General features: G+C 41.8%; 1 protein-coding gene across 1 annotated transcript in view; it reads left to right on the forward strand.

Annotated features, from left to right (window-relative positions):
* KL (klotho) overlaps positions 1 to 27,201 on the forward strand; it is a 238,155-nt gene that overhangs the window by 98,717 nt on the left and 112,237 nt on the right. Inside the window, exon 2 of the mRNA XM_084981488.1 lies at positions 4,799 to 4,972. The gene's annotated coding sequence lies outside the window, so the exon portion shown is untranslated. The remainder of the gene's footprint in view (positions 1 to 4,798; positions 4,973 to 27,201) is intronic.

Raw genomic sequence — 27,201 nt, forward strand, 5'->3', positions numbered from 1 at the left:
GCCTTTATCATGTATCAGAATCTCATTAATATATGAATCTGTTTCTGGATTCTGTACTAATTGTTGTACATGCTTTACTTTTTAATACTTATATTTTAAAATCCAATAATTTAATATTTTATTTTATATTACATATGAGATAAAATATATTTATATATTATAATATATTCTATAAGTATATTTTTTATATTATTTTTTACTTTGTATTATAAAATACTTATATTTTAAAATTAATTGTCTTCTATGTCAAAGAAAAAAAATCCATAAAATTTGATTGGGATTTGCATTGAATTTACAGTTTAACTTCAAGAGAGTTGTTATTTTTTACAATGTAGAGGATGTATTAAAAAATAGTTTATTTTTCTGTTTATTCAGATATCCTGTGTTCCCTCAGTAGGATTCTGTTATTTTCTTCACATGGGCCCAGAACATGTCTTTTGAAACTTTATTCCTAGGAATTTAATATTTTTTGATTGCTATTATTCAAGGGATCTCTGCCCTCCCCTTGTAGTTGTCTCACCTCTTCCACTGAGGTAGCTGGTCCACCTCGTCCCCTGACACACAGTCATCTGGAAGCCCCAGCTCCCACCTGTGCTCTGATAACTTCAAGGAGCATTAGAGTGGCGCCTGGGCCCTGCCAGTCCCTCCTCCTCCCCTCTCCCTCTCCTTGGTCCCAGTGCACAGGTGCCTGTCCAGCTGTCCTAGTAAGTAAGAGAACCAACTAACCTCACCAAACCCCCCAAGAAGTGACCAGCATCAGCAATGCAAATATGAACTTATTTCTAAGTGCCCTGTACCCTGTACCTGGGGTCAACTTCCACAGGCTGTGGCTGTGGGGTTAAGAGTTGGGGCCTGGGGACTGGAAGCAGTCCTGGTCTCTCATCTGGAGGCCTGGAGCCTGGAAAGTCAGCCTGGCATGTTCTGTGGGGAGTGTCTAGGCCCCTCCCTGTGAATGCTCTTCTGCCCGGGGTGTGCAGAGGAAAAGCTCCGGAGGGAGAAGAGAAGGGCAGCCCTGGCTTTTTAGGTGAGCTAGGAAACCTCCCCTGGGTTCTGTCCCACAGAAAAAAAAACTCTAGGTTTTTTTTAGTTCTGATTTCTATTTCAGTCATTAAAAATCAAGCTTTAAAAATAAGACCCCACCCACTGTGTTTTAATAATCATCACTGGTGCTTAGGTGATTAATAACTGACGGCTTTTGTTTAAACATTAAACATTAATGGCTTTGTTCTGCTCCCGAACTGGCCCAGACAGTTGGGAATGGGCTGATAACATGCTCTGCCCTGGGGTCTGGGTTCATTACAAAGGTGACCCTTGAGAGAGGGTGTCTGCAATCAGAGGACACTTTGGTCCCACCATGGTCCTGGCTGCACCCTTGCCCAGCAGCGTGGGACTTCACAAAAGCCTTTTGCATTTTTGTTTCCCAATGATGCATAGATCTGTTACAGAGGAATTTATTACTTCTTTCATTTGATGTCACATGATGATTCTGAGCCTCAAAGAGCCAAATCCCTTGTCTTCAGTAATAATAGCTATCATCTGGCACTGAGTCGACCCTTTATATGCATTTTCTATTTAAAGTTGATGGTACGCCGAGGGGTGTGTAATAGTACTCCTATTTTAAATATGAGGCTATTGAGACTTAAGAATGTTAAATAACTTTCCAAGTATACCTAGCTTGTCAGTAAGATTTGGAAAAAAATTCTTATCTGATTTGAGTAATAAAGTGCTCTTTCTCTTGCCCTTGCTCACCCACTAAACATTCATTAAATAACTGGTGCAGCCTCTTGAGGCACAACCACCTCCCAGACCCTAGACCAACTCCTGTTCCTTTTGTGTGTGTGTGTGTGTGTTTTGTCTTCTTAGGGCCACACCCATGGCAACAGAGGTTCCCAGGCCAGGGGTCTAATTGGAGCTACAGCTGCCAGCCTCTGCCACAGCCTCAGCAGCGCCAGATCCGAGCCGCGTCTTTGATGTGCACCACAGCTCACAGCAACTCCAGATTCTTAACCCACTGAGCGAGGCCAGGGATCGAACCCCCAACCTTATGGTTCCCAGTCGGATTCATTTCCACCGCGCCATGATGGGAACTCCTCCTGTTCATTTTTGAGTGAGTGGTGTGTCAGGATTTCAGGGTGTGGGCAGCTGGGGGTCATAGCATAAATATAATAGAAAACACTGACCCTGGGCTTTACCAAGTGCTAGACCATGTTCTGAGTTTTTTCTGAGTATTAAATCATTGACTCCTCACCACAACCCATCACGTAGGTGATTCTTATCCCTCTGCTCTACCCTTGCGTCTCAGAGACCTTCAGATAGCCAGCATGTGGCTGAGTGGGGACTGGGGGGGGGACCCGGGCTGGCAGACTCCTCAGTCCTACATTCTTACTCATATGTGAAGGGCTTTCCTGAGGAAGATGGGTGAGGGGCTTACAAAGCAGGGTGAGAGCTGGTGATTTTTCATGCGTTGTCTTTGCATGTTAGATGTGAAGTAGAGTATTCAGTATTTGAATGGGGCTAAGGAGAAGCGTTTGGATATTGATATGGCCTTGGGACATAGATAGTGTGTAAAGCTCGAGATAAGTCGCCTCTAGAAAATGCACAGATGGAGAACAGGAGAGGCCCAGGGCCCTTCCCCATCCCGAGAGTGGGCAGAAGAAGCAGGGTTGGCATAGGACCCAAAGAACTCCTCTTTCTCTTTTACCTCACACCCCCAACTCTCAGCAGGATCTGCCGATTGCCACCGCTCTTTCCCATGCCCTACGATAAGCCATTAACGAGGCTCATGCCTACAGTCTAGGGTCCATCTGAGAGGATACCGTGTTTCCACCCTCCTCACTGAGCTCCCACTGCAGCAGCCTTCTTGCTCTGGACATGCAGGCAGGCTCCCCTCCAGGCCTCTGCACTTGCTCGCTACCTGCACTGCACTTCCCCAGAAAGCCTCAGGGCTCCATGCACTGATCTGTCCACTCCCTACTTAAATGTCACCACCCCGGGGCCTTCCTGACCACCCTATCCAAAAGAGCACCCTAATGCTCTCTTTCCCCATAACCTGCTTTAGTTCCTTTTGTAGCCCTTATTACTGCCTACGTTGTATCACATGCTCCTTGACCAACTTATCTCCGTAATGGTCAACTCCATGACACGATGCTGATTTGCTGCTGTGTTCGCAGTGCCGAGAAGAGTGCCTGGTACCATGGGAGAGTGAATAAATGATTGAATAGAAACTGAGAGGTAATGATTGAGGGAATCAAGGAGAACAAGGATGTGCTGTCACAGAAGAAAGATGAGAAAGTGTTTTAAGAAGTAGAATATAGAGTTCCTGTTGCGGCTTAGTGGGTTAAGAACCTGATGCTGTCTCTGTGAGGCTGTAGGTTCAGTCCCTGGCCTTGCTCAGTGCATTAAGGATCCAGCATTGCCGCAAGCTGTGGCATGGGTTGCAGATGTGGCTCCGATTCTGCGTTGCTGTGGCTGTGGAGTAGTCTGGCAGCTGCAGCTCCAATTTGACCCCTGGCCTAGGAACTAACATATGCCATACCCAAGGCCATAAAAAGAAAAAAAGTGAAATGTCCATCCATGTCTAATGCTGATGATGGTCAAGTGGTTGAGGAGGCAGAACTGACCTTGGATTTGGATGCCGATGTTTTTGCATTTCACTTTGTTATTATTGGTATGATAGAAACTCATCTGCAAGGATGGTCATTGCGGCATTGGAGGTAACAGCAAACCACCGAAACAAATGCAGGTGGGTAGGCATCATTAACTTAATGGTTGATTGCATTATTTCTCCCTTCCAGTTTTATTGAGATGCAATTGACCTACTGCCCTGTATAAGTTTAGAGTATACAGCATAATGATTTACATACATCATGAAGTAATTATCCCAGTAAGTTTAGCAAACATTCATAATCTCATACTCATATAGGTACAAAAAGGAATAGAAAGTTTTTTTTCTTAATGTAAGAACTCAGGATTGACTCTCTTAACAACTTTCATATGTAACGCACAGCGGTGGTGATTACATTTACCGTGTTGTACATTACATCCCTAGTATTTATCTTACAAGGTTGGATACATAATTATTTTATCTTACAAGGTTGGATACATAATTATATCCATTTTATGGGGTATCATGCAGTCATCCAGAAAGAGGGGGGTCTACAGCATTTTCTGGAAGGATGTCCAGGTATATTAAATAGAGAAACTTGGAATTTAGTTTATAGTCGGATTCCTTTTTTGTGTTTGTTAGAAAAGATATGTATCTTCTAAGACAAAATTGGGGTGGATGAACGATAAATTATTTTAGGAATTTTCTCTGTGGGGTTTGACGTCTGGGGAGATTTTTCACTTTTTATTTTATATAGTTGTTTCTTAAGTGGTAGGATTATATATTTTTTTTCTCTGCGGTTTGCACATATTTTTCAACTAATTTAAAAAGAAAATAAATGCAAAAAAAAAAAAAAGAAAAGAAATACATAGGCTGGTTTTACATCTGTTTAAATAAATAGGTGAAACAAGAAATGAGGGTGATGGTTGGAGGCTCTGGACCAGACCAGAGCCAGGTGGCCCCAAAGCAAAGTTCTAAACATGAGTGAAAGCTTCCTGCTCCCTTGTCCCTGCTCTAAAGAAATAAGAAGCTCATATGATTGGGCCGCTGAATGGCAGCTGTCAGGAAGGGGCGCTGGTCTTGAGCTGCTGCCCTTGCCCTCCCTCAGTGGTCTGGGGGGAGCTCCTCTAGCTTATGCTGTAAGTTAGTACCTGCACCATCACTTCTTTCACTTCATTTTTTTTTTCTCCCCAGGGTACCGAGAGTCCTCAAAGTGCATTCTGGTGAGGATACGTCGTGCAGACCTCGTCCTTCCTTCTTCTGGATGCATCGTATGTCCAGCCTGCTCTGGCAACTGTGAGCAAAGGGACATACTTGGCTTGCCTCCTCAAGAGTTCATAACAGAGTGAAATTCACCTCTTTGAATAGGTAAGTCATCGTCAGGTTCATCCTCTAAAACAGATTTTCTTGGGAAGTAGAAACTGGTAACTTTCCCCATGGACTATATTTTAAAAAATATAGGTTCTATTTTGGTAATGAGAATTGATGAAGGCTGCTGATGTTCTTCCCTTTTTACTTTGTTAAAGAGTCAGGATGGAGGCCCCGAGGCAGCAAAATCTCCATCCCTCTTGCAGTCAGACTTCTTGAGAGAGGAACCTGTTTTTGCTGTCCCTTCCTCACTTCTGCCCCTTTCCCCAGCCCTCTCAGTTATGACTCTCTTCCCCAGGCTCCTCAGTGCCTGTCTCCATCCACTCTCGCTCCTGACCACCCACCTGCCAGGAGGCTGTCTTATGTCCCTAACGCCCAGCCAGGCCTGGATGTGCAGTAGCCCTTCCTGCACAGCATGCCGGGGCCCCAAGTTCTCACTCCCCCTCTGCCTTCGCTTGAGTTCTTCCCTTTGCCTGCCTTGTTTTTCTGCCTTTTGGGGCAAGCTCAACTGTCTGTCCCTTGGAGAATCTTCACAGGCCACTCGCTCCCCCCACAAGGGGAATGGGGGGGGCTCCCAGTCTGTGTTCCCATAACTGTGAGCAGACTGCAAGTGCAGCGCTTCCCTGAGGTCCCTGCACTGTGTTGTCGCGTAACTCGCATCTGCCTCTTCAGCGCAGTTCATCCTTAGCGCCAAACACCGTACTTGGGGCAGAGGAGGTGCCCAGCTCATGTCGGCTGAATAAATGAATGTACGATGCCCATGGGACTATGAAAGGCAAAACCCCACAGTGTTGCTGAGGAGTCGTTGTCCTGGTCATAGGAATCCCGAAGAGCCACACGCGCACAATCTCCCCGCCTGGGTACTACACTGATCCTCCTTCCACGTCTGCACGGAAGGCGGCCCAGGAGTTCTAAATCCCATTCCCAAATCTGTTCCTGACTCACTCTAGCCCTTTAAATTACTCACTTCCTGTCTTTGGTGATATTTGCTCGTTTATAAAGCAAGGTGACTGTTGAGAGATGATAGCAACTGAGAGCTCATGAAAGATTTCAGAGCATCGTGAGTTGTGTAAATGCTAGATGTTGTTATGAATCAAATAAAGTGAGTGAGTGAGTGAAACCACTGAGCTCTCCCCTGCATTACTCGCCGCTTCATCAAATTAAAAATGTACTAAAACCACCCCAAGGGAGAGTCTTGAAATTCACTCTTCCTCCTGAGTAATTTCTTATGAGGAACAGCAAATAAGACAAGAAGCCAGGATTCTGGATGATGGGGGAGCAGGGTGGAATGGGACTGTTTCTCCTGTTCTGTTTCCCACTTACAGTGTATTTAAGTGTATGTCTGCACGGAGAACGATGCATAAATTATTAGTACCCGAAGGCAGTTCCTGTGGAGGGAAGAGAATTTATAAGTGTTGCCATGACGTTTCCTTCCGAGGGGTGCTGAGTGAACCCAAGGTCATTGTGGATGTTTACCCCTTGACTTCCCTTGCAGAGGGGAGTGTCTGCTCCAGCATCATTTCTCAGCATCTCAGCAGTACTGGGGCGGGGGTGTGTGTGTGTGAAAAGGTTCTTTCCTTTCTCCTCCAGTCAGGCCAGGTGAGCAGTGAGTGCTGTTGGACCCCTGGCCTCCCCGACAATGAGTACTTGACGGATCAGAAATAATTAGCTGCATCATTCCATGGCCAGCAGCAGAGTGAAGCAATGCCAAATGCCAATTAGCCTGGCATATAAACACGTCGCTTCCCAGCAGTCAGGTCTAATGTTAATACAAGAACTAAAAAATGACAAGCAGTCTGGGGAGTAAGGCTCCTTTTTTAGAACACGATTGGCTTCAGGCTTAAAAGTAAGGACCTTGACATGTTGGCTTTTCTCCTGTGCTTTCATGATAATGTACAGCATGCTACTGAATATGGTGAGTTTTACTTAAGCCTTTTATCTTTCCAGTTCTGGAGGGGGAATGGCAGGGTTGGGGTGGCACACTCTAAGGATGAAGATGGTGGGCTTCTCCCTGTCACCCTGGTTGGTGTTCAGAGATCCCTGTTGCACTTACTAGTGTCCTGACGGCTGTGTGGGGTGGAGTCTATGCCAGTGGCCAGGCAGGGTGGACCGCAGTCTCATCCTGCAGGTGTTGCTGGGAGTGAGGGAGGAGCTGTCTCAGCACATAAAGACTGGATGGTCGACACCTGCAGGTTTGGGGCCTGGGCTGTGTGCATTCTCATTCAGGGGAAAGGTTTTTGTTCTCTCCAGGGAAGGACAAACCTTAACCTTAGGTAAACTCAAATATTCACGTTTAACTACATACATAAAAGATGGGAGTTCCCGTCGTGGTGCAGCGGAAACGAATCCAACTAGGAACCATGAGGTTGCAGGTTTGATCCCTGGCCTTGCTCAGTGGGTTAAGGATCTGGCGTTGCCATGAGCTGCAGTGTAGATTGCAGATGTGGCTCAGATCTGGCGTGGCTGTGGCGGAGGCTGGGAACCTCCACATGCCGCGGGTGCAGCCCTAAAAAGTCAAAAGACCAAAAAAAAAAAAAAGATGCACACATAGTGTATAGCTGTTTACAATATGTATATTTATGTGTATTGGTATTATATAAATTTTTACATACACATATATGTATTCTGTACGTATTATGCATATATGTATATGTGTGGCTGCATTCTCATATTCTCAAGATAATGTAATACCTTGAGAAACTCCTTCTCTAAGGTGTAGATTCCACCTTTATGAGTAGATCCCAGAACACACTGTTGTATTGGCCCCTTCTGCCCCCACAGATATGCTGCACTTGACCACAACAAACTGAAGCTCAGTGAAACACCAGGGGAGAACCTCAGATCTGCAGAATGTTTAGGGACCTCTGTGATTGGTGGCCTTGGAACACTGCCGGTTTATTTATCTTTCACATCCTATGGGCGTGATCCCAGAAAGCTGGTCCCCAAGTGGAATCTGTCCCCATGTTTTTTAAAGGGCAACCCTTTGCTCTGACCAAATTATGGGTCTCTTTGCTTCTTGGATAATCTATCTAAAATTATAATGTTTTCCTTATTGGTAAGCTTCTGGTCTGACCTTCTCAGGTTAATGTTTTACATGGCAAGTAAGAGCCTTGGACATGGCTGTTATATGCACATGTGCATGATACATCAAATAACCTTGTGAAAACCTTGACAATTCCTTATGTTAGGAATTGCATACAATTGTGGTAGTTTTGGGCTCTGTCTTAGCGTATATGGACAGGAATTGGCTATGAGTTGGTCTGCAGAGCTCAGTAGAAGCCCCTGGTGATTGGGTATACTGAATATTTTTCTAAAGAACCTGTTCCTAACTTGTTTTGACAGGTCAAGAAACAATTTTTAAGGTGAGACAGAGATGTATTCTCACCCCTTTCCTTCAAGTTTAGAGTTTAACGACTTGAAAACACACACACACACACACATCAGGCATAGCACATAGGTGTCACTCTTCATGGAAATGCCGCCTAACTCGTGGAGACCACTCTGTATTGGGAAGACTTGTGAAGCAGTCACTGGAGAAACATGTTTGCTTAGACATCCACTAGGAGCATGGGAGGTGGCCAGTGCTGAGGGGGATTTTCTGTATGATATTAGGGCTCTCTTATGGGGAGAGGATAATGTAGGTGAAGAATCAAATATTATGCCAACTTAGGTATTGAATTTGTTGGGTGATTCTTATTTCATCTGAGCTTGTTAAAACAACCGTGACAGGCATTTAGTACATAGTAATAGCCACCTCAAAACATCAAAAGTTTAACTACAATTTGTGTAGTGAGTATAAAACAAGTGACTCAATTTAAGGCAGGAAACAGGAAAGAAAATTGGCAAATTCATTGTAAGCTAGTTATATATGAAACAATTAACATTAGGTTAAATTCATATATTATCCCTAAATCCACATTTGCCGTGTTTCATGATTTCCTACCATTAACCAAAACATGTTTTACAAACCTTAACCTTCATAAACTCAGAAAGCATGCATTTTAATGGGTAAATATATGCTTTGTAGTAAAATAATTTTTATAAGGGAGCCCTTATCTCTTTGCATTGGATAGCAGGGAAGAAATCCGTGACTTGTGAAGGAAAACAGAGAAGAGTCAAATTTATATTCCTTGAGACCTTTGCTTCAATCTGATTAGTTAGCAAATAGTTTTTCTTTTAATTGTTTAGTTCACTAGGCCATAAATTCAGCTTCCTTATCAGCACAGAGCAAGGCATTTTATAGCACAGCTTCCAGAATAAACAAAAGTGCTTTAAGCCCAAGTGATTTGCTTCATAGTTTCCCTGGGAGAGAGAGTCATAATTAATGCTCTCTTCTTAAACAGAAGCTCATGTTTCTGATTTCGTATTTCCTTTTCTTGGAGGAGGACTTGTATTATTCTATTTGTCCAAAGAAAAACAAAACAAATAACAAGATGCTTTCAGACAGCGATTGAGTCATTTAGAAATTGCATTTGGCCACCAGGCACAGAGACCTGAATGCAGTGACTTAGGCAAATTAAATTATTTTCTCTGTCATTAGAGAAGGATGGCCGTTGGCACGTGCGCAGCAGCTGTGTGCATTGTCAAGGACCCAGGCTCCTTGTGACGCCATGCTCTTCCATCTTTGGTATGTGGCTTTCTTCTCAAATGTGCCTCATAGTGCAAGATGGAAGGAGCTTCAGCATCCGTCATGTCTCCATTTCAGGGAGGAAGTAGAAAGAAGACGATCGGAGTATCTTTCTAGAAACTTTCTCAGAAGTCACACCTAAGAACTGACCAAATTTCAGATGGCTCTCAGCTTCACCTGTCTCCATGGCCCTCAGGCACTGGATCAAGAGCCACTGGATTAACCCTGCCTGCTAGTACCTCGCCTCTTGCCTGCGAGCAGTATCTCTGGTCTCCAATTGTATCTTCACCATTGCCACCTGCCCAGAGTGCGGAGATCTGCTGGCACCTACACTTGAATGACTGGGCATAGAGAGGGGGGTTAGTTATTCCTCCGTGGGTGAGGCTTTGACTAAGAAGAAGTGAGAGCCATCAGACCGACTGGTCTTGGAAGAGCTTGGTTGCTGCTACTGTGAAGTGATTCAAGAGGCCGCAGGGCTGAGGCTGGGGCCCCTTTCCCCCAAGGCACTCGCTATGTGGAGGAACCTGGATACCTGATGAAACTTACCCTTTCTGAGCCTCAGTTCAGCTGTAAAAGTCGCAGATTGGTTGTGATGAATAAATAAGATAATGGGCATGAAATGTGAACCAAACAGCAAATGTGCAGTAAGTGGTCCCTGTGGTTATGCGAGTTTTCCATTCCCTGGCTTCAGTTCTAGAACACAAATCCCTCCTGCCATGAATGAAAGACCAAAGCAGGGAGAAAATCACAGCTGCGATGCCTCTGCTCTCAGGGAAGATGTTCTTTCTGTGTTCAGTGACTAGTCCTGGCTCTTTTGTCAAAGCTGCAGTCAGTCCATTTCCTTGCAAGAATCCTGGGATATTTCACGGTATTGTCATTATAGTTCTCCTTTGTCAGCTTTGCTACAGCAGATACTACCCAGGCTGTAGAATTTGGACAGTCAATTGATGGAGGATTAAGTGCACATACTCTAGGATCTCAATCACTGTGACTGTGGGGCTCCATGAGCTGGCCTGGTGGATTAAGACCTTTCAGGTTTGAATGCATTCAGGGCAGGTTCTTAGGTACAGACCTGCAGCTACCCGGTGGCTGCCCTTTACCACCTCAGGCTTCCCCAGATCAGGACAGATAGCCGTCTGGCTGGTGCAGTGGGGCCTTTACAGTCAGATAATTCAATCTGCATTTGAACACAGGCTCAGCTACTTACTAACAGTGTCACCCTGTGGACTCACTGGTCTCTCCAGCTCAGTTTATTTTTTTAATTTTTAAATTTATTTAATTAATTAATTTATTTATTTATTGTCTTTTTGCTCTTTCTTTGGGCCGCTCCCGCAGCATATGGAGGTTCCCAGGCTGGGGGTCAAATCGGAGCTGTAGCCCCCGGCCTATGCCAGAGCCACAGCAACGCGGGATCCGAGGCGAGTCTGCAACCTACACCACAGCTCACGGCAACGCTGGATTGTTAACCCACTGACAAAGGCCAGGGACCGAACCCTCAACCTCATGGTTCCTAGTCGGATTTGTTAACCACTGCACCACGACGGGAACTCCTCAGTTTATTTTTTGATCTGGAAACTAGATGCTATGACCTCTCTATTATGGAACATGTATTCAATAAACAAAACCCATTATTATTAGTAAACTGGGTTCATCTTTGTGGCTGTGTGTGTGTGTGTATTTAAGCAGATTTATTGAGGTTTAATTTAGATACAATAAAATTCATTCAGTTCAAAAGTATGGTTTGAGTTTTGGCAAATGTATATTCGTGTAACCACCATCACAGTCAAGACATAGAACAGGGAGTTCCCTCTGTGGTGCAAGGGAATCAGCCACGTCTCTGGAGCACTGGGATGCAGGCCCACCACAGTGATGGCATTGTGGTAGAAATTCCCTGGCAGGGCAGCCAAAAGAGGGGAGGGGGGAGACAGAACATTTCCATCACCAACCCCCAAACTTTCTTTGTGCCTCTTTGTAGTCAATCCCTGGCCTCAGACCATCGGTGATTTGCCATCATTATAGTTTTTACTTTTTCTAGAATTACAAAAAAATGGAATCACATACTATGGACTTTTGTATCTAGATTATTTCTCCTTTTACAATGTTTTTGAGATAACTACTAATGTATATTAGTTTGTTTCTTGTTATTGAGAAATAGAAATCCATGTATTAGATGATGGACTTTGAGGATGTTTCAAGGTTAGGGCTATAATTTAACAATGTTGCTATGAACATTACAATGTTCATATACAATATGTGCACATATGCTTTAATTTCTCTTAAATTAAATACCTAGGACTGGAATTGCTAGGTCATATGGTATGATGAATTTGCTTTAAAAAATACTGTCTTCCAAAGTGGCTGTACCATTTTGCATTTCCACCACCAACACACAAAATTTAGAGTTGCTTCGAAGTTCCCTGGTGGCTCAGAGGGTTAAGGATACAACACTGCCAGTGCTGTGACTCTAGTTGGTTACTGCTGTGGTGCAGGTTGAGTCCCTGGCCTGGGAACTTACCTTAAAAAACCCCAAAAAACTTAGGGTTGTTTTAACTCCTCATCAGTACCTGATAATGCTGTTTCATTTAATTTTAGCTCTTCTAATATGTGGATAGAGACATCCCATTGTGTTTTTTTTTTTTTTTTTTTTTTTTTTTTTTTTTTAGTTTCCCCAATGCATTATTTTTTTCCTACTGTACAGCATGGTGACCCAGTTACACATACATGTACACATTCTGTTTTCGCACATTATCAGGCTCCATCATAAGTGACTAGACATAGCTCCCAGTGCTACATAGCAGAATCTCATTGCTAATCCATTCCAAAGGCAATAGTCTGCCTCTATTAACGCCACGTTCCCAGTCCACCCCACTCCCTCCCCCTCCCCCTCGGCAACCACAAGTCTATTCTCCAAGTTCATGGTTTTCTTTTCTGTGGAAAGGTTCATTTTTGCCCTATATTAGATTCCAGATACAAGTGATAACCACTATGAAGAACAGTATGGAGGTACCTTAGAAAACTATACATAGAACTGCCATATGATCCAGCAATCCCACTCTTGGGCATATATCCAGACAAAACTTTCCTTAAAGGCACATGCACCCGCATGTTCACTGCAACACTATTCACAATAGCCAAGACATGGAAACAACCCAAATGTCCATCGACCCATTGTGGTTTTAATTTTTTTCTTTCATGACCAGCAATGCTGAATGTCTTTCCATGTACTCATTGGCCGTTAGTACATCTTCTTTCATCAAAGGCTTAAGCTTTTGTCCATTTTAAAATTAGATTGTTTGTCTTTTTATTGTCATGTGGTAGTGGGTCTATTTCTGGACTCCCTATTCTTTTCTGTTGGTCTATATGCCTATGCTTATGCCAACGTGATATTGACTTAGCTTTATCATAAGTTTGAGGCCGTATGTCTTCTAGCTGTTCTTTTAAAAATATTTTGGCATTTCTAGGTTCTCTGAATTCCCAAATAAATTTTAGAGTCAGCTTGTGATTTCCTTTACAACATCTGCTAGAATTTTGATTGAGATTGCATTGAGTGGATAGGCTAATTTGAGGAGAAATGGCATATTATTGAGATTGAATTTTCCAATTCACAGCATGGTATATTAACCCATTTATTTAGGTCTTTAATTTCTCTCAGTAATATTTTGTAGTTTTCAATGTAAAGATATTGTGTAAATCTGATCAAATGTGTTCTTAAGTATTATATTTTTGATGTTAACAACACACAGATTCCCCCCCCCGCCCGCCCCAGATTTCCCTTTCTAATTGTTTATTGCTGGTACATGGAAATGCAGTTGATTTTCGCATGTTGACCTTGATTCCTCTGATCTTATTAAGTGGCTTGTTAGTTCTAGAAACAATTTTGTAGATTCTTTGGGATTTTATAGGCATGTAATATGGTTACTTAAAAATAGAAACAATTTAATTTCTTTCCAAACTGCATGGTTGTGTTTCCTTTTCTTGCCTACTGCATTGACTAAGACTTGCAGTAAGGTGCTGAAGTGAAGGGGAGCAGACATCCTGGCCTTGGCACTGATCTTAAGCAGAAAGCATTCAGTCTTTCACCATTAAGAACGATGTTAGTTGTAGGAGTCTGATAAATTCTCTTTATTAGGTTGAGGAAATTTTTTTTCTATTTCTAGTTTGCTTAGAACTTTTATCATGAATATGTGTTTAATTTTTTCAAATAGATTTTCTTCATCTGTTGAGATAATCATGGGTTTCCTCACTTGCCTGAGGAAAATTTGGTGAATTATATTAATTGATTTTCAGATATTAAACTAAGCATGCATTCTAAAATAAAACTTATTTTTTTTTCTTTTTAGGACTGCACTGGCAGCATATGGAAGTTCCCCGGTCAGGGGTAGAATTGGAGCTGCAGCTGAAGGCCTGCACCACAGCCACAGCAACTCTGGATCCGAGCTGCATCTGTGACTTGTGCTGCAGCTTGCGACAATGCTGGGTCCTTAACCCACTGAGTGAGGCCAGGGATCGAACCTGAATCTCACAGACACTATGTTGGGTTCTTAACCCACTGAGCTACAACAGGAACTCCAAAACGTACTTAATTTTAATGCATTATTCTTTGTATATATTGCAGAAGAAGGTATGCTAACATACTTTTAAAGGATTTTTGTACATATCTTTTCTTGTATCTTTGAGTGTTTTTGACATCAGTAATTTGAATTAATAAGTTAGGAAGTGTGATAAGCTAAATAAATCCCTCAAAGTTACATCCATGTCCTAATCTCTATAATCTCTGATTGTCACCTTTTTTTTCCTTTCTTTTTTCTTTCTTTTTTTAATCTTTTTAGGGCTGCACGCATAACATATGGAAGTTTCCAGGCTAGGGGTTGAATCAGAGCCATAGTGGCTGGCCTACACCACAGCCACAGCAGTGTGGGATCTGAGCTGCGCATGTGATCTGCACCACAGCTCATGGCAATTCCAGATCCGCAACCCACTGAGCGAGGCCAGGGATTGAACCCACATCCTCATGGATACTAGTCAGGTTCATTAACCACTGACCCACAGTGGGAACTCCACGAATGTCATCTTATATACAAGTAGAACTTTGCCAACGTGATTAAATTTCTTGAAATGGAGAGATTATCTTGGATTGTCAAGATTGTCTATAAGTGCTGGAGAATCAAGAAACGGATTCTGCCTGGAGCCTCTGGAGAGAGTGCAGCCCAGTGATGCTAAAAAATTAGCATCTGGAGGACTTCTGGCCTCCAGAATTGTGAGGGAATAAATTTATATTGTTTTAAGCCACCAAGTTTATGATAATTTGTTACACCAGCCTCAGGAAACAAACGGAGGATGTAGTCCCTTCTGTGTGTTCTGAAAGATTTTGAGTAGGATTGGTATTATTTCTTCTTTAAATGTTCGAATTCACATCTGAAGCTCTCTAGGCATACTTGTTTTTTAATGCAAAGAGTGTAATTATAATTTAAATGTTTAATAATTAACATAGAGCTATTTAAATTCTCTTTTTCATCCTAGTTAGTTGGGGTTATTTCTATTTTTCATCAACTTAGATGGGTTTATTGGTATAAGGTTATTAATAAATTTCCTATCATCCTTTTTAAAAATTTTTTTTTTTTTAGTCTTTTTTCTAGGGCTGCACCCTCAACATATGGAGATTCCCATGCTAGGGGTATAATCGGAGCTTTAGCTGCGGGCCTACTCCAGAGCCACAGCAACTCGGGATCCCGAGCTGAGTCTGCGACCTACACCACTGCTCACGGCCATGCCGGATCCCCAACCCACTGAGCAAGGCCAGGGATCAAACCCGCAATCTCATGGTTCCTAGTCGGATTTGTTAACCACTGAGCCATGATGGGAACTCCTCCTATAATCCTTTTGATTTCTGTAGGATTTGTGGTAAAGTTCTCCCTTTCATTCTTGATATTGATAATTTGTTTCTTCTCTCTTTTGTTCTTGATCAGTGTAGATGTATATCAATTTCATTAATCTTTTCAAAAAATTTTAGTTCCACTGATTTTCTCCATCGCTTAATTTTCAATTTTATTTTATTTGTATTTATTTATTTTTAATTTTTTATTACTCAAATGAATTTATCACATCTGTAGTTGTATAATGATCATAACAATCTGAGTTCACAGGATTTCCATCCCACAGCCCAGGCACATCCCCCCACCGCCCAAACTGTCTCCTCCGGAGACCGTAAGTTTTTCAATGTCTGTGAGTCAGCATCTGTTCTGCAAAGAAGTTCAGTCTGCCCTTTTTTCAGATTCCACACGTCAGTGAAAGCATTGGATATTGGTCTCATTGTACAGCTGACTTCACTTAGCATGATAGTTTCTAGGTCCATCCATGTTGCAAAAAATGCTGGTATTTCATTCTTTTTAATGGCTGAGTAACATTCCATTGTGTATATGTACCACATCTTCTTGATTCACTCCTCTGTCCATGAACATTTAGGTTGTTTCCATGTCTTGGCTATTGTAAATAGTGCTGCAGTGAACATTGGAGTACATGTGTCTTTACGAGTCATGGTTTTCTCTGGATAGATGCCCAGGAGTGGGATTGCCGAATCAAATGGTAGTTCTATGTTTAGTTTTCTGAGGAATCTCCATAATGCTCTCCACAGTGGTTGCACCAATTTACAATCCCACCAACAGTGTACTAGTGTTCCTTTTTCTCCACACCCTCTCCAGCACTTATTGTTTGTAGACTTTTGGATGCTGGCCATTCTGGCTGGTGTAAGGTGGTACCTCAGAGTGGTTTTGATTTGCACTTCTCTAATAGTGACGTTGAACATCTTTTCATGTGTTTCTTGGCCATCTGTATGTCTTCTTTGGAGAACTGTCTGTTTAGATCTTCTGACCATTTTTTGATAGGCTTGTTTTTTTTTTTTTTGGTATTGAACTGCGGAAGGTGTTTATAAATTTTGGAGATTAATCCCTTGTCAGTTGATTCACTTGCAAAGATTTTCTCCCATTCTGTAGGTTGTCTTTTTGTGTTGTTTAGTGTTTCCTTTGCTGTGCAGAAACTTTGAAGTTTGAGTAGGTCCCATTTGTTTATTTTTGTTTTTGTTGTCAATACTCTGATAGGTGGATCTGAGAAGATGTTGCTTAATTTTCAATTTTAAATTTCTGATATTGGAGTTCCCGTCGTGGTGTAACGGAAACGAATCTGACTAGGAACCATGAGGTTGCAGGTTTGATCCCTGGCCTTGCTCAGTGGGTTAAGGATCCAGTCTTGCTGTGAGCTGCAGTGTAGGTCACAGACATAACTTGGATCTGGCGTTGCTGTGGCTGTGGTATAGGCCAGCAGCTGTAGTTCTGATTAGACCCCTAGCCTGGGAACCTCCATATGCCACTGCTGCGGCACTGAAAAAAGCAAAAAATAAGTAAATAAACAAATTTCTGATATTATTTTCTTTATTTATTTTGGGCTTAACTGATTCTTTGTTTTAGCCTTTAAAGTGGAATTTCAGGTAATTGATTTTAGACATTTCTTCATTTCTGTTTTATGCATTTGGAACTAAGTTTTCCTATAAGTGTTTCTTTAGTTAAATCCAGTAAGTTTTGATACCTTGTGTTTTCAGTTTAATTTAGTTCTGAATACCTTCTATTTTGTTTTGTGATTTATTTCTCTGGTCCTTAGGATATTTAAAAATATATTGCTCAGTTCCCAAATATATGGATATACTCCAGATATGTTTCTGTTATTAAGTTCTAATTTTTTTCTGTTGTGGGTCAGAAAACACATGCTATGTGATATGTGAGTTCAGTCCTTTTATATTTATTGAGATTATTTTTTTGGCCTAGCATATGGTCTATCTTGGTGAATGTTCCACTTGCACTTGAAAATACTGCTGTTAGGTAGAGCAGAAATAAATGTCAGTTTGTGCACATTAGTTGATAGTTTTGTTCAAGTTGTCTATATTTTTATACTGATTTTATGTCTATTTGTTCATCAATTACTGAGAGAAGAATGTGGAAATCTTGGCTCTGATTGTTGTGTATTTCAGTTTAGATAGCTTCTGCTTTATGTATTTTGCTGCTCTTTTATTAGGTGTCATACGTATATGATTGTTAACTTTTTCCTGTCTCTGGAAAGTTGCCTTGTCTTAAAGTTTGTCTTGTCTGATACTAATAGTCTCTCCATCTTTCTTATGTTTCCTGTTTGCATGATATATCTTTTTCATCATTTTCTTTCAATCTACTAGTACCTTTGTATTTTGTTTTATTATTTTTTGGCCTTTTTTTTAAGGGCCACGCCTGCCGCATATGGAGATTCCCAGGCTAGGGGTCAAATCAGAGCTGCAGCTGCTGGCCTACACCACAGCCACAGCTACACCACATCTGAGCCACGTCTGCGACGTACACCACAGCTCACAGCAACACCAGATCCTTAAGCCACTGACTGAGGCCTGGGATCTAACCTGCTCCCTCATGAATCCTGGTCAGATTTGTTTCCACTGTGCCACGATGGGAACGCCATACCTTTGTATTTTATATGCTTCAGTGATAGACAGCAGCATATAGCTGACTAGCTTTTTATATAATCTGAATATCTCTGTCTTTTGATCAGAGTGTTTAGTCTATTCCATTCAATGTAATTAATGATGGGATTGTATTTAAATCCACCACTTTGTCATTTGTTTTCAACTTACATCATCTCTTTTTGTTCCTCTGTAATTCCTTTCCTGGCTTCTTCTTCTTCTTTTATTTATTTATTTATTTTTGTACATGACGTGTTTTTAGTAGCATTTTAACCCATCTATTGGCTTTTTAGCTGTATTTCTTTGCATGTAGTTCTTGCTCTAGGGATTATAACATACATCTTTTAGTTATCACAACTTAAGTTAAATAGAAACTCTGCTTTAGTACATGGATCCACATACATTTAGATTTTATTACTCTTTATTATTATGTTTTTTCATCTTTTTAGGGTCGTACCTGCGGCATGTGGAGGTTCCCAGGCTTGGGGTCAAATTGGAGCTGTAGCCGCTCGCCTATGTAGCCACGGCAACACCAGATCTGAGCTGTATCTGTGACCTACACCATAGTTCACGGCAACACCACATCCTTAACCTACTGCGTGAGGCCAGGATCAAACCCAAGTCCTCATGGAAACTAGTCAGATTGGTTTCTGCTGAGCCACAACAGAAACTCCTCTTTTTGGTTTTTATTTGATGAAATGCTGTTAATTTTTTTGATCGATGCTAGTTGCATAACAGAATGGTTGACCTATTTTAAATGTGAACTTACTGAGGCTCTTGCTGAGAGAAAGTCTGAGGAGGAAAATAGAATGGGGGGAGCGGCATGTAGTGTGACATCATAGATGGAGATTATAAAAGGCAGAGGACTTAGGTTGTGGCTGATGAACAGTGGGAAAGAGGAACATTGTTGTAGGAGGTAGAACAGATCTGAGGTTCAACTGTGTGCGAGGTATGGCTTCTGAAAGGTAAGGAGACTTGGAGAGTGGGTGGGTGGGTAAAATCTGGAACCTCAGTTGAGGCACTTTTAAAATTAAGAGATAAAATTAACATGGAGTTCCTGTCGTGGAACTGAGCCAACTAGGAACCATGAGGTTGCAGGTCCGATCCCTGGCCTTGGTCAGTGGGTTATGGATCTGGCGTTGCCGTGAGCTGCAGTTGTAGGTTGCAGACACAGCTCGGATCTGGCTGGCGTTAGTGTGGCTGTGGCGGAGGCTGGTAGCTACAGCTCCAATTAGACCCCTTGCCTGGGAATCTCCACATGCTGCTAGTGCGGCCCTAAAAGGAGAAAAAAGACCAAAAAAAAAGATAAAATTAACAAAAATGTGTTAATATGGAAAAGCATATTTTAAAAGAAGAATACAGAATGAATGAATGGAACTAGAATGTTGCTATAATTGAGAAATCTAGTTATTACAATCCAAAAATTTATATGGAACCAGAAAAGACCCAGAATTGCCAACGCAATCCTGAGGAACAAAAAACAAACAGGAGGCATAACTCTCCCAGACTACAGGCAATGTTACAAATCCACAGTAATCAAGATAGTGTGGTACTGGTACCAAAACAGACAGACGGACCAATGGAACAGAAAAGAGAACCCAGAAATAAACCCAGACACCTATGGTCAATTCATCTTTGACAAAGTAGGCAAGAATATAAAATGGGAAAAAGACAGTCTCTTTAGCAAGCGGTGCTGGGAAAACTGATAATTGCATGTAATCAATGAAACTGGAACATACCCTCACACTATGCACAAAAATAAACTCAAAATGGCTTAAAGACTTAAACGTAAGACAAGACACCATCAAACTTACAGAAGAGAACATAGGCAAAACATTCTGACATCAACCTTACAAATATTTTCTTAGGTTGGATTCCCAAGGCAACAAAAATAAACCAGTGGGATCTAATCAAACTGACAAACTTTAGCACTTCAAAGGAAACCATAAAAAAAAAAAAAAGAAAACCTACAGAATGGGGGAAAATAGTTTCAAATGATGCAACTGACAAGGGCTTAATGTCTAAAATATACAAACAAGGGAGTTCCTGCCGTGGCTCAGCAGTTAACAAACCTGACTAGATACCATGAGGTTTGAGGTTCGATCCCTGGCCTTGTTCAGTGGGTTAAGGATCTGGTGTTGCCATGAGTTGTGTAGGTTGCAGGTGTGGCTTGGATCCTGCTGTAGCTCTGGTGTAGGCTGGCGGCTACAGGTCCGATTTGACTCCTAGCCTGGGAACCTCTATATGCCATGGGTGTGGCCCTAGAAAGAAAAAAATAAAAAATTTAATACAATATACAAACAACTTACATAACTCAACAGCAAAAAAACCAACAACCCAATTGAAAAATGGGCAGAAGACCTAAGTGGACGTTTCTCCAAAGAAGACAACAGGCACATGAAAAAATGCTAAACATCACTAATTATTAGAGAAATGCAAATCAGTACTACTCTGAGGTAACACCTCACACCTGTCAGAATGGCCATGATTAACAAGTCAACAAATAACAAATGCTAGAGATAATGTAGAGAAAAGGGAACCCTCCTACACTGTTGGTGGGAATGTAAATTGGTACAACCACTATGGAAAACAGTATGAAGGTATATCAGAAAACTAAATATAGAATTACCATATGACCCAGAAATCCCACTCTTGGGCATATATCTAGACAAAACTTGCCTTGAAAAAGATACATGCACCCATATGTTCATTGCAGCACTATTCACAATAGCCAAGACATGGGAACAACCCAAATGTCCACTGACAGATGAATGGATTAAGAAGATGTGGTATACATACACAATGGAATACTACTCAGCCATATAAAAGAACAAAATAATGCCATTTGCAGCAACAATAATTGAACTAGAGACTTTCACTGACTTTCAAGTGAAGTAAGTCAGAAAGAGAAAGCCAAATACCGTATATTTGTTATATCCGGAATCTAATATACAGCACATTTTTCTTTCCACAGGGGGAAAAAAAAAACTCATGGACTTGGAGAACAGAGTTGTGGTTGCCAAGGGGGAAGGGGAGGGAGTGGGATGGACTGGGAGTCTGGGGTTGATTTGGAGTGGATAAGCAATGAGATCCTGTGTATAGCACTGGGAACTACATCTAGTCACTTGTGATGGAACATGATGGAGGATAATGTAAGAAAAAAAGAGTGTGTGTGTGTGTGTGTGTGTGTGTGTGTGTGTGTGTGTGAGACTGGGTGGAAGTTGAAAGAATATTCTAAACCAACTATAATGGAAAAATCATTTTTTAAAAAGAAATCTAGTTATTAGCCTCTCTTTACAGATGAGAAAAATGGCTCTTCCTGTTTTTGCATAGTATATAAATTTAGGGTAAATTAACAAATTCTTGCCTTGTTACACAAAATTTTCCCCTGAAAAATACTAGCAAGTGAATTGTGCTCCACCGTGGTTTTTTTTGTTTTGTTTTGTTTTTGCTTTTTAGTGCCACACCCACGGCATATAGAGGTTTCCCAGGCTAGGGGTCTAATCAGAGCTACAGCTGCCGGCCTACGCCACAGCCACGGCAACGCCAGATCCGAGCCACGTCTGTGATCTACACCACAGCTCACGGCAACGCCAGATCCTTAACCCACTGAGTGAGGCCAGGGATCAAACCCACAACTTCCTGGTTCCTAGTCGGATTCGTTAACCACTGAGCCATAATGGGAACTCCTCAAAAGAGCATCTTTAATCACCCAGCAGATGTGTCAGTGGCAAAGAGAAACATGAACTCTTTAGCAGCTCATTAGATGAACCTTAGAATAGAATTGGTTACATTTTATTCCCAAGGTCCTTTTATTTTATTTCTCTTTAAGGGCTGTTGCAATATAGTTCTTATGAACTGGAAGACTGCTTGGAAAATTTTAATATTTCGTCTTCTCCTTTCAGGCTGACAAGGTATTTAAAGAGTCAGGTAAAAATTATATGTATTAGGATGATGAAAAGTTTTAACCAGTTTAATTGATTTAAATCATTTATCATTGGAGATAAATTTTGGAAAGATAAAGTTAATAAAGAAGCCCAGGTATGCTACCACGTGGTATCATCACAGTTGAGATAGGACATGGTGATATTCCAGAATTTAATGGTTGACAATTAAGTGTCATCAGCTGCCTCATAGAGCTCAGGACTCCCATGATTCATCAGCCAGTAGCACTCATGGAGTCATCTCAATATTTCATTGTCTCTTGCCCTCTCCTGCTCACGGAGGACCTCTCCCGCTTGCACAGTCTTTCCAAAATATGTTTTGGTATTTCGGGGGGTTGCACACATGTGTTCCTGAATGAGCCTTCTCCTAAGTTTGCCATGCTCCGTCCTTTCTGTGTCAAAGCCTGTTATAGGTGTGTGGGGAGGGAAGGGGGAAGGCAGGGTTACTTGTGCTCTCTGTGCTTCACGGAGGCTGTAGGGAAATAGCTGTTCCATGTTCCTTGCAGTTCTGTCTCTTTCTGGGATGCAGTTCAGGAGGATGAGCACAGGGTAGCCTGTAGGACAAACGTGGCTATAGTCTAATAGCTGTTCTCCTCGGTTTCTGAGGACTGATTACTTGGCCAAGTGGAATGTTTCTAGACTCTTGATCCCTTAAGGGGACTTTTCTAGAGAGTTAGGCTCTCTGCTCTGGGTGGCAGAAGCCATACTTGCCTTGTTCATGTTTGTCTTGCCACAAAGTAGGCAAACAATGAAGACTTTTTTATCTCTCTGCCTGGGGTCTTAGGTCTTTCAGCAAATAGAAATCTTTGGGACCTGGCCCTACAGGTTTGTCAGAGTTGCCCAAATTCCATCTTAGGCACAAGCTAGAACCCTCACCATGTTTAAAATTTCTCACTAAATACCTTTTTGTAGTTTTGACTAAAACGCTTTATTCCTAAAAGAGCTTGGGAATTTTGTATGTATGATGGGGTCACCTTGCTGTACAGTATAAAAATTGACAATACTGTAAACTAGCTATAATGGAAAAAATAATCATTTTTAAAAAAATAAATAAAAAAGAGCTTGGAAATTGTGACAAGATTTCATTGTCCATATCAATACCATTTCAAATCAGACATCTCTTAATTTCCCTCATTTTGTTTTTGGTTTAATTATAGACTCATGTGGGCATTTCTACGATTTGGTCATGACAAAATGATTGCCTTTTGCCTTGCTGCTAACAAGTCATTTGGGGTCAGGATTGTCAGAGAAATAAGGCACTCAGTTCAATTTGAACTTCTGGTAAATATAATGAATAATTTTTTAGTATTATTAAGTCCCATGCATTTTGGCAGTGCAGCATAGTCCCAAATTTATACTAAAATGTGTTTTTTGTTTATTTAAAATTTATTTATTTATTTATTTTTTGGTCTTTTTGCCATTTTGGGGGCCGCTCCCGAAGCATATGGAGGTTCCCAGGCTAGGGGTCTAATCAGAACTGTAGCCTCTGGCCTACGCCACAGCCACAGCAATGCCAGATCTAAGCAGCGTCTGCGACCTACACCACAGCTCACAGCAATGCTGGTTCCCTAACCTACTGAGCAAGGCCAGGGATTGAACCCGCCACCTTATGGTTCCTAGTTGGATTCGTTAACCACTGTGCCACGACGGGAACTCCAGTTTATTTAAAATTTAAATTCGACTAGTTGTCCTGTCTTTCTTTTCCTTTTTTCCTGAACAAATAATTTTTCTTTTCTGTTTTTCTGCTTCGTAATGTATAAAATGGAGTATGAACCTGTGTACCTCCTTAATCTAAGCTCATAGGACATCAGGTACATTAATGTTCTTTGATAAGAAAGAATTTGCTATAAAAGTGTGAGGCATTCCCGGCTATTCATTCAATAAATATTTATTGAATATCCACTAATTGCTGGCTGTTGTTGACATCCACTTGCTAATAGTGAATTAAAAAAAAAAAAAAATGGAAGGAGTCCTGTTTTTTTGTGGTGCAGCAGAAATGAATCCGACTAGGAACCATGAGGTGGTGGGTTCAATCCCTGACCTCGCTCAGTGGGTTAAGGATCTGGTGTTGCCATTAGCTGTGATGTAGGTTGCAGACATGGCTCAGATCTGGTGTTGCTGTGGCTCTGGCGTAGGCTGGCACCTGTAGCTCTGATTAGACCCCTAGCCTGGGAACCTCCATATGCTACTGCTGCAGCCCTAAAAAAAAATGGCAAAAAAAAAATTAATTAATTAAAAAAAATGGGAGACAGATTTTGCTTTTAAGCTTTCTAGATAGCTAAGAAAACAAGCTCCATGGGAACTCCTGTCGTGGCTCAGTGGTAATGAACCTGACTAGTATCCATGAGGATGCTGGTTCCACCCCAGGCTTCGCTCCATGGAAGGATTCAGCGTTGCCATGATCTGTGGTGTAGGTTGCAGATGTGGTTTGGATCCTGCGTTGCTGTGGCTGTGGCGTAGGCTGGCAGCTGCAGCTCTGATTCAGCTCCTAGTCTGGGAACTTCCATATGCCGCAGGTGTGGCCCTAAAAAGACATAAAAGGAAAAAAGAGAGAGGAAGGAAGGAAGAAAACAAGCTCCATGGTCCTTTTAACACTGCAGAAGATGAACAAGTTAGTGCAAGGTAGTGAGAACTGTGGGTTAACATCCTGGAGGATGATGAGAACTGAGTCTTGAGTTGGACCCAAGGACCTAATGGATCCTCACTGGGAATGGATTCCTTGCTAGGATACTCGGCCATCCTGTGAGTGCCCCTGTCGAATGCTAGAAACAAAAGAAAAGTGTTAGGAAATCCAGAAACAAAGCTTTAAACCAAAGAAGGAGTTGCCCCTATAGCGTTGCTTCAGATCCAGGTTCCAAGTTCCAAGGCAGGTTAATATGTTCCCATTTTTAGTTTGAATTTGAGCTTAAATAATACCTTTGAAAAATATGCTAACATAATGTTCTTTTCAAGTGAGAAAAGCCTTGAAGTTCCTTGGTGGCTCAGTGGGTTACGGATCCAGCGTTGTCACTGCTGTAGCATGGGTTTGATCCCAGGCCCGGGGACATCTGCACGCTGTAAGTGTGGCCAAAAAAAAGAAAAAAAGAAAAAGCGTCTAGTATCCCATATAATCCATCTCCTAAGTACATATTCAATATGGAAGATTATGGTTTTTTCATTCATTCAATTATTCATTCATTATTCACTCAGTAAACACATTTGAAGCATCTGCCATGTACCGAGCAGTGTACTAGAAATATGGAGTATTTAGAGATAAAAAAAGAGATAATCTCATTGAGGCACTTACTTCACAAGCTTCTGTAGATGGGCCCTCAGATCTTGTTTAAAGGTTCCAGTAGGACAGATAAACTTTGACCGTGCCCTTGACCTAGGAACCGTCTTTCTTCCTGTAGGAGGAATATCTTTCTCAATGAACCTGATGTTTGTGGCAGGATCACATGATCTAGATTAGCTGACCATCTCTGGTCTCCAAAAAAGCAAGTGATGTGGTAGCCAGTTTAACCAGTTAACCCGTATTTCTTTTTTCTTTCTTTCTTTTTCTTTTTAGGGCCGGACCTGTGGCATATGGAAGTTCCCAGGCTAGGAGTCAAATCAGAGCTGCAGCTGCTGCCTACGCCAGAGCCACAGCAACGCTAGATCCGAGCCTGTCTGCGACCTACACCACAGCTCACGGCAACGCTGGATCCTTTACCCATTGAGCGAGGCCAGGGGTCAAACCTGCATCCTCATGGATGCTAGTTGGGTTCTTAACCTCCTGAGCTGCAATGGGAACTCCCTGTATTTCTTAAAACAAATCAAAGCCTAGTGGAAAAGACAAATGTATAAGGCCCAGAGTTAATAGTTTAGTGAGGAGATTGGGTAAGGTGCCACAGTAGCAGAGGAGAAAGTAGAGGCGTTTCTGGTTGGCTCCTTAGAGCAGACAGCCCTGGGTTTTAGACGAGCTGGGAGCTCACCAGGGTGTAAACGTGGGGGAGTGTTGCTGGCAGGAGGAACATCTTGTGCCTCTGAATAGCATTTATCACATTCTGCCTATGGCTTCTGCCTTCCTGCCTCAGACTGTGGGCTCCTCCAGGCCTGAGAGGGCTCTGCCTTAATTGTCTGCATCCCATCGTCTAGCAGAATGTTTTTCTGATTGCTCTTTTAGTTCGATGGACTAACGTTCCACTTAAAACCTTTTCAAATAGATTTGATAATGGCGAGATGGTGTATGCAGAACATTCTCTCCTCAGTGTGAGCAGGCAGTGTGAAGTCAGGGACTTTGGTTCAAGTCCTGGTTCACTGCTCTTTGGATTTATAATCTTGAGCACAGCACTTTTCCCAAAACTTTTCCTTATAAGAAAAGTGAGAAAAATATTAATCTACTTTACATGTTGTTTTGAAGACCGAGATAGCATATATGAATGTGACCGGCATAATCATTGACATCTTTTTCTGTATGAATTCCCCATATCCACTTATGTTCCTTAAGCAGACTCGGAATTTAATTGCTACATTTCTTGGAAGAAAAATTTAAGGACTTGGAATAGAGCCCACCAAAGGAGAAAAATTATGCTAGTGTGAAAAATAACCATCTGTATAGCTGCATACGCATTCATATACATTGTTATGTATCCACATGTTGAAATGGACTGTTTAGATGATTCTCTTGGGGAGGTTACTTTAGTTGGCTCATAGTTACACATGAGTCCCAGCTGTGTTCTGGCAAGATAGCATCTGGAAATCAGGAGGCTATGTGCAGGATGTCCTGGACATTTGAAATGTTAAAAGTACTGAATATATTTTTGCTGCAGAATCGTTACAGATAAATGCTAATTTGCAGAAGTGTTTAAGAAAATTATGTTGGGGAAAAAACCTAAATATTCTCTCCATGAATCTCTGGGGATCAGAAAGAGCTGTCCATTGTTTTGATTTAGGGATGTGGTAGCGTACCTGTGTTCCTGGGCAGCAGAGTTTGACCATCTCTGGTCTGTTAGACTAAGCAATTTCAGTGCAAACCAGGTCTAAATCGTTTTTGGTGTTTCTTAAACTCGTGTCTTTCTAAATGTAGACCCAGCCTTGAGAGAGGTGGGCCATTTGGGAAAGTAGTCAATTTCTGGGATAACAATAGAAGACTTAGTTTAAGCGCTCAGGATATCATTAAAGGATATAAAAGGCCCTGTTCTTCTTA

The sequence above is a fragment of the Sus scrofa genome, chromosome 11, assembly GCF_054392235.1.
Source record: "Sus scrofa isolate SSC_HxYL_T2T_F1_AM1 chromosome 11, Sscrofa_HxYL_maternal_Yorkshire_Landrace_v2.0, whole genome shotgun sequence".
In the NCBI taxonomy this organism is placed as follows: Eukaryota; Metazoa; Chordata; class Mammalia; order Artiodactyla; family Suidae; genus Sus; species Sus scrofa.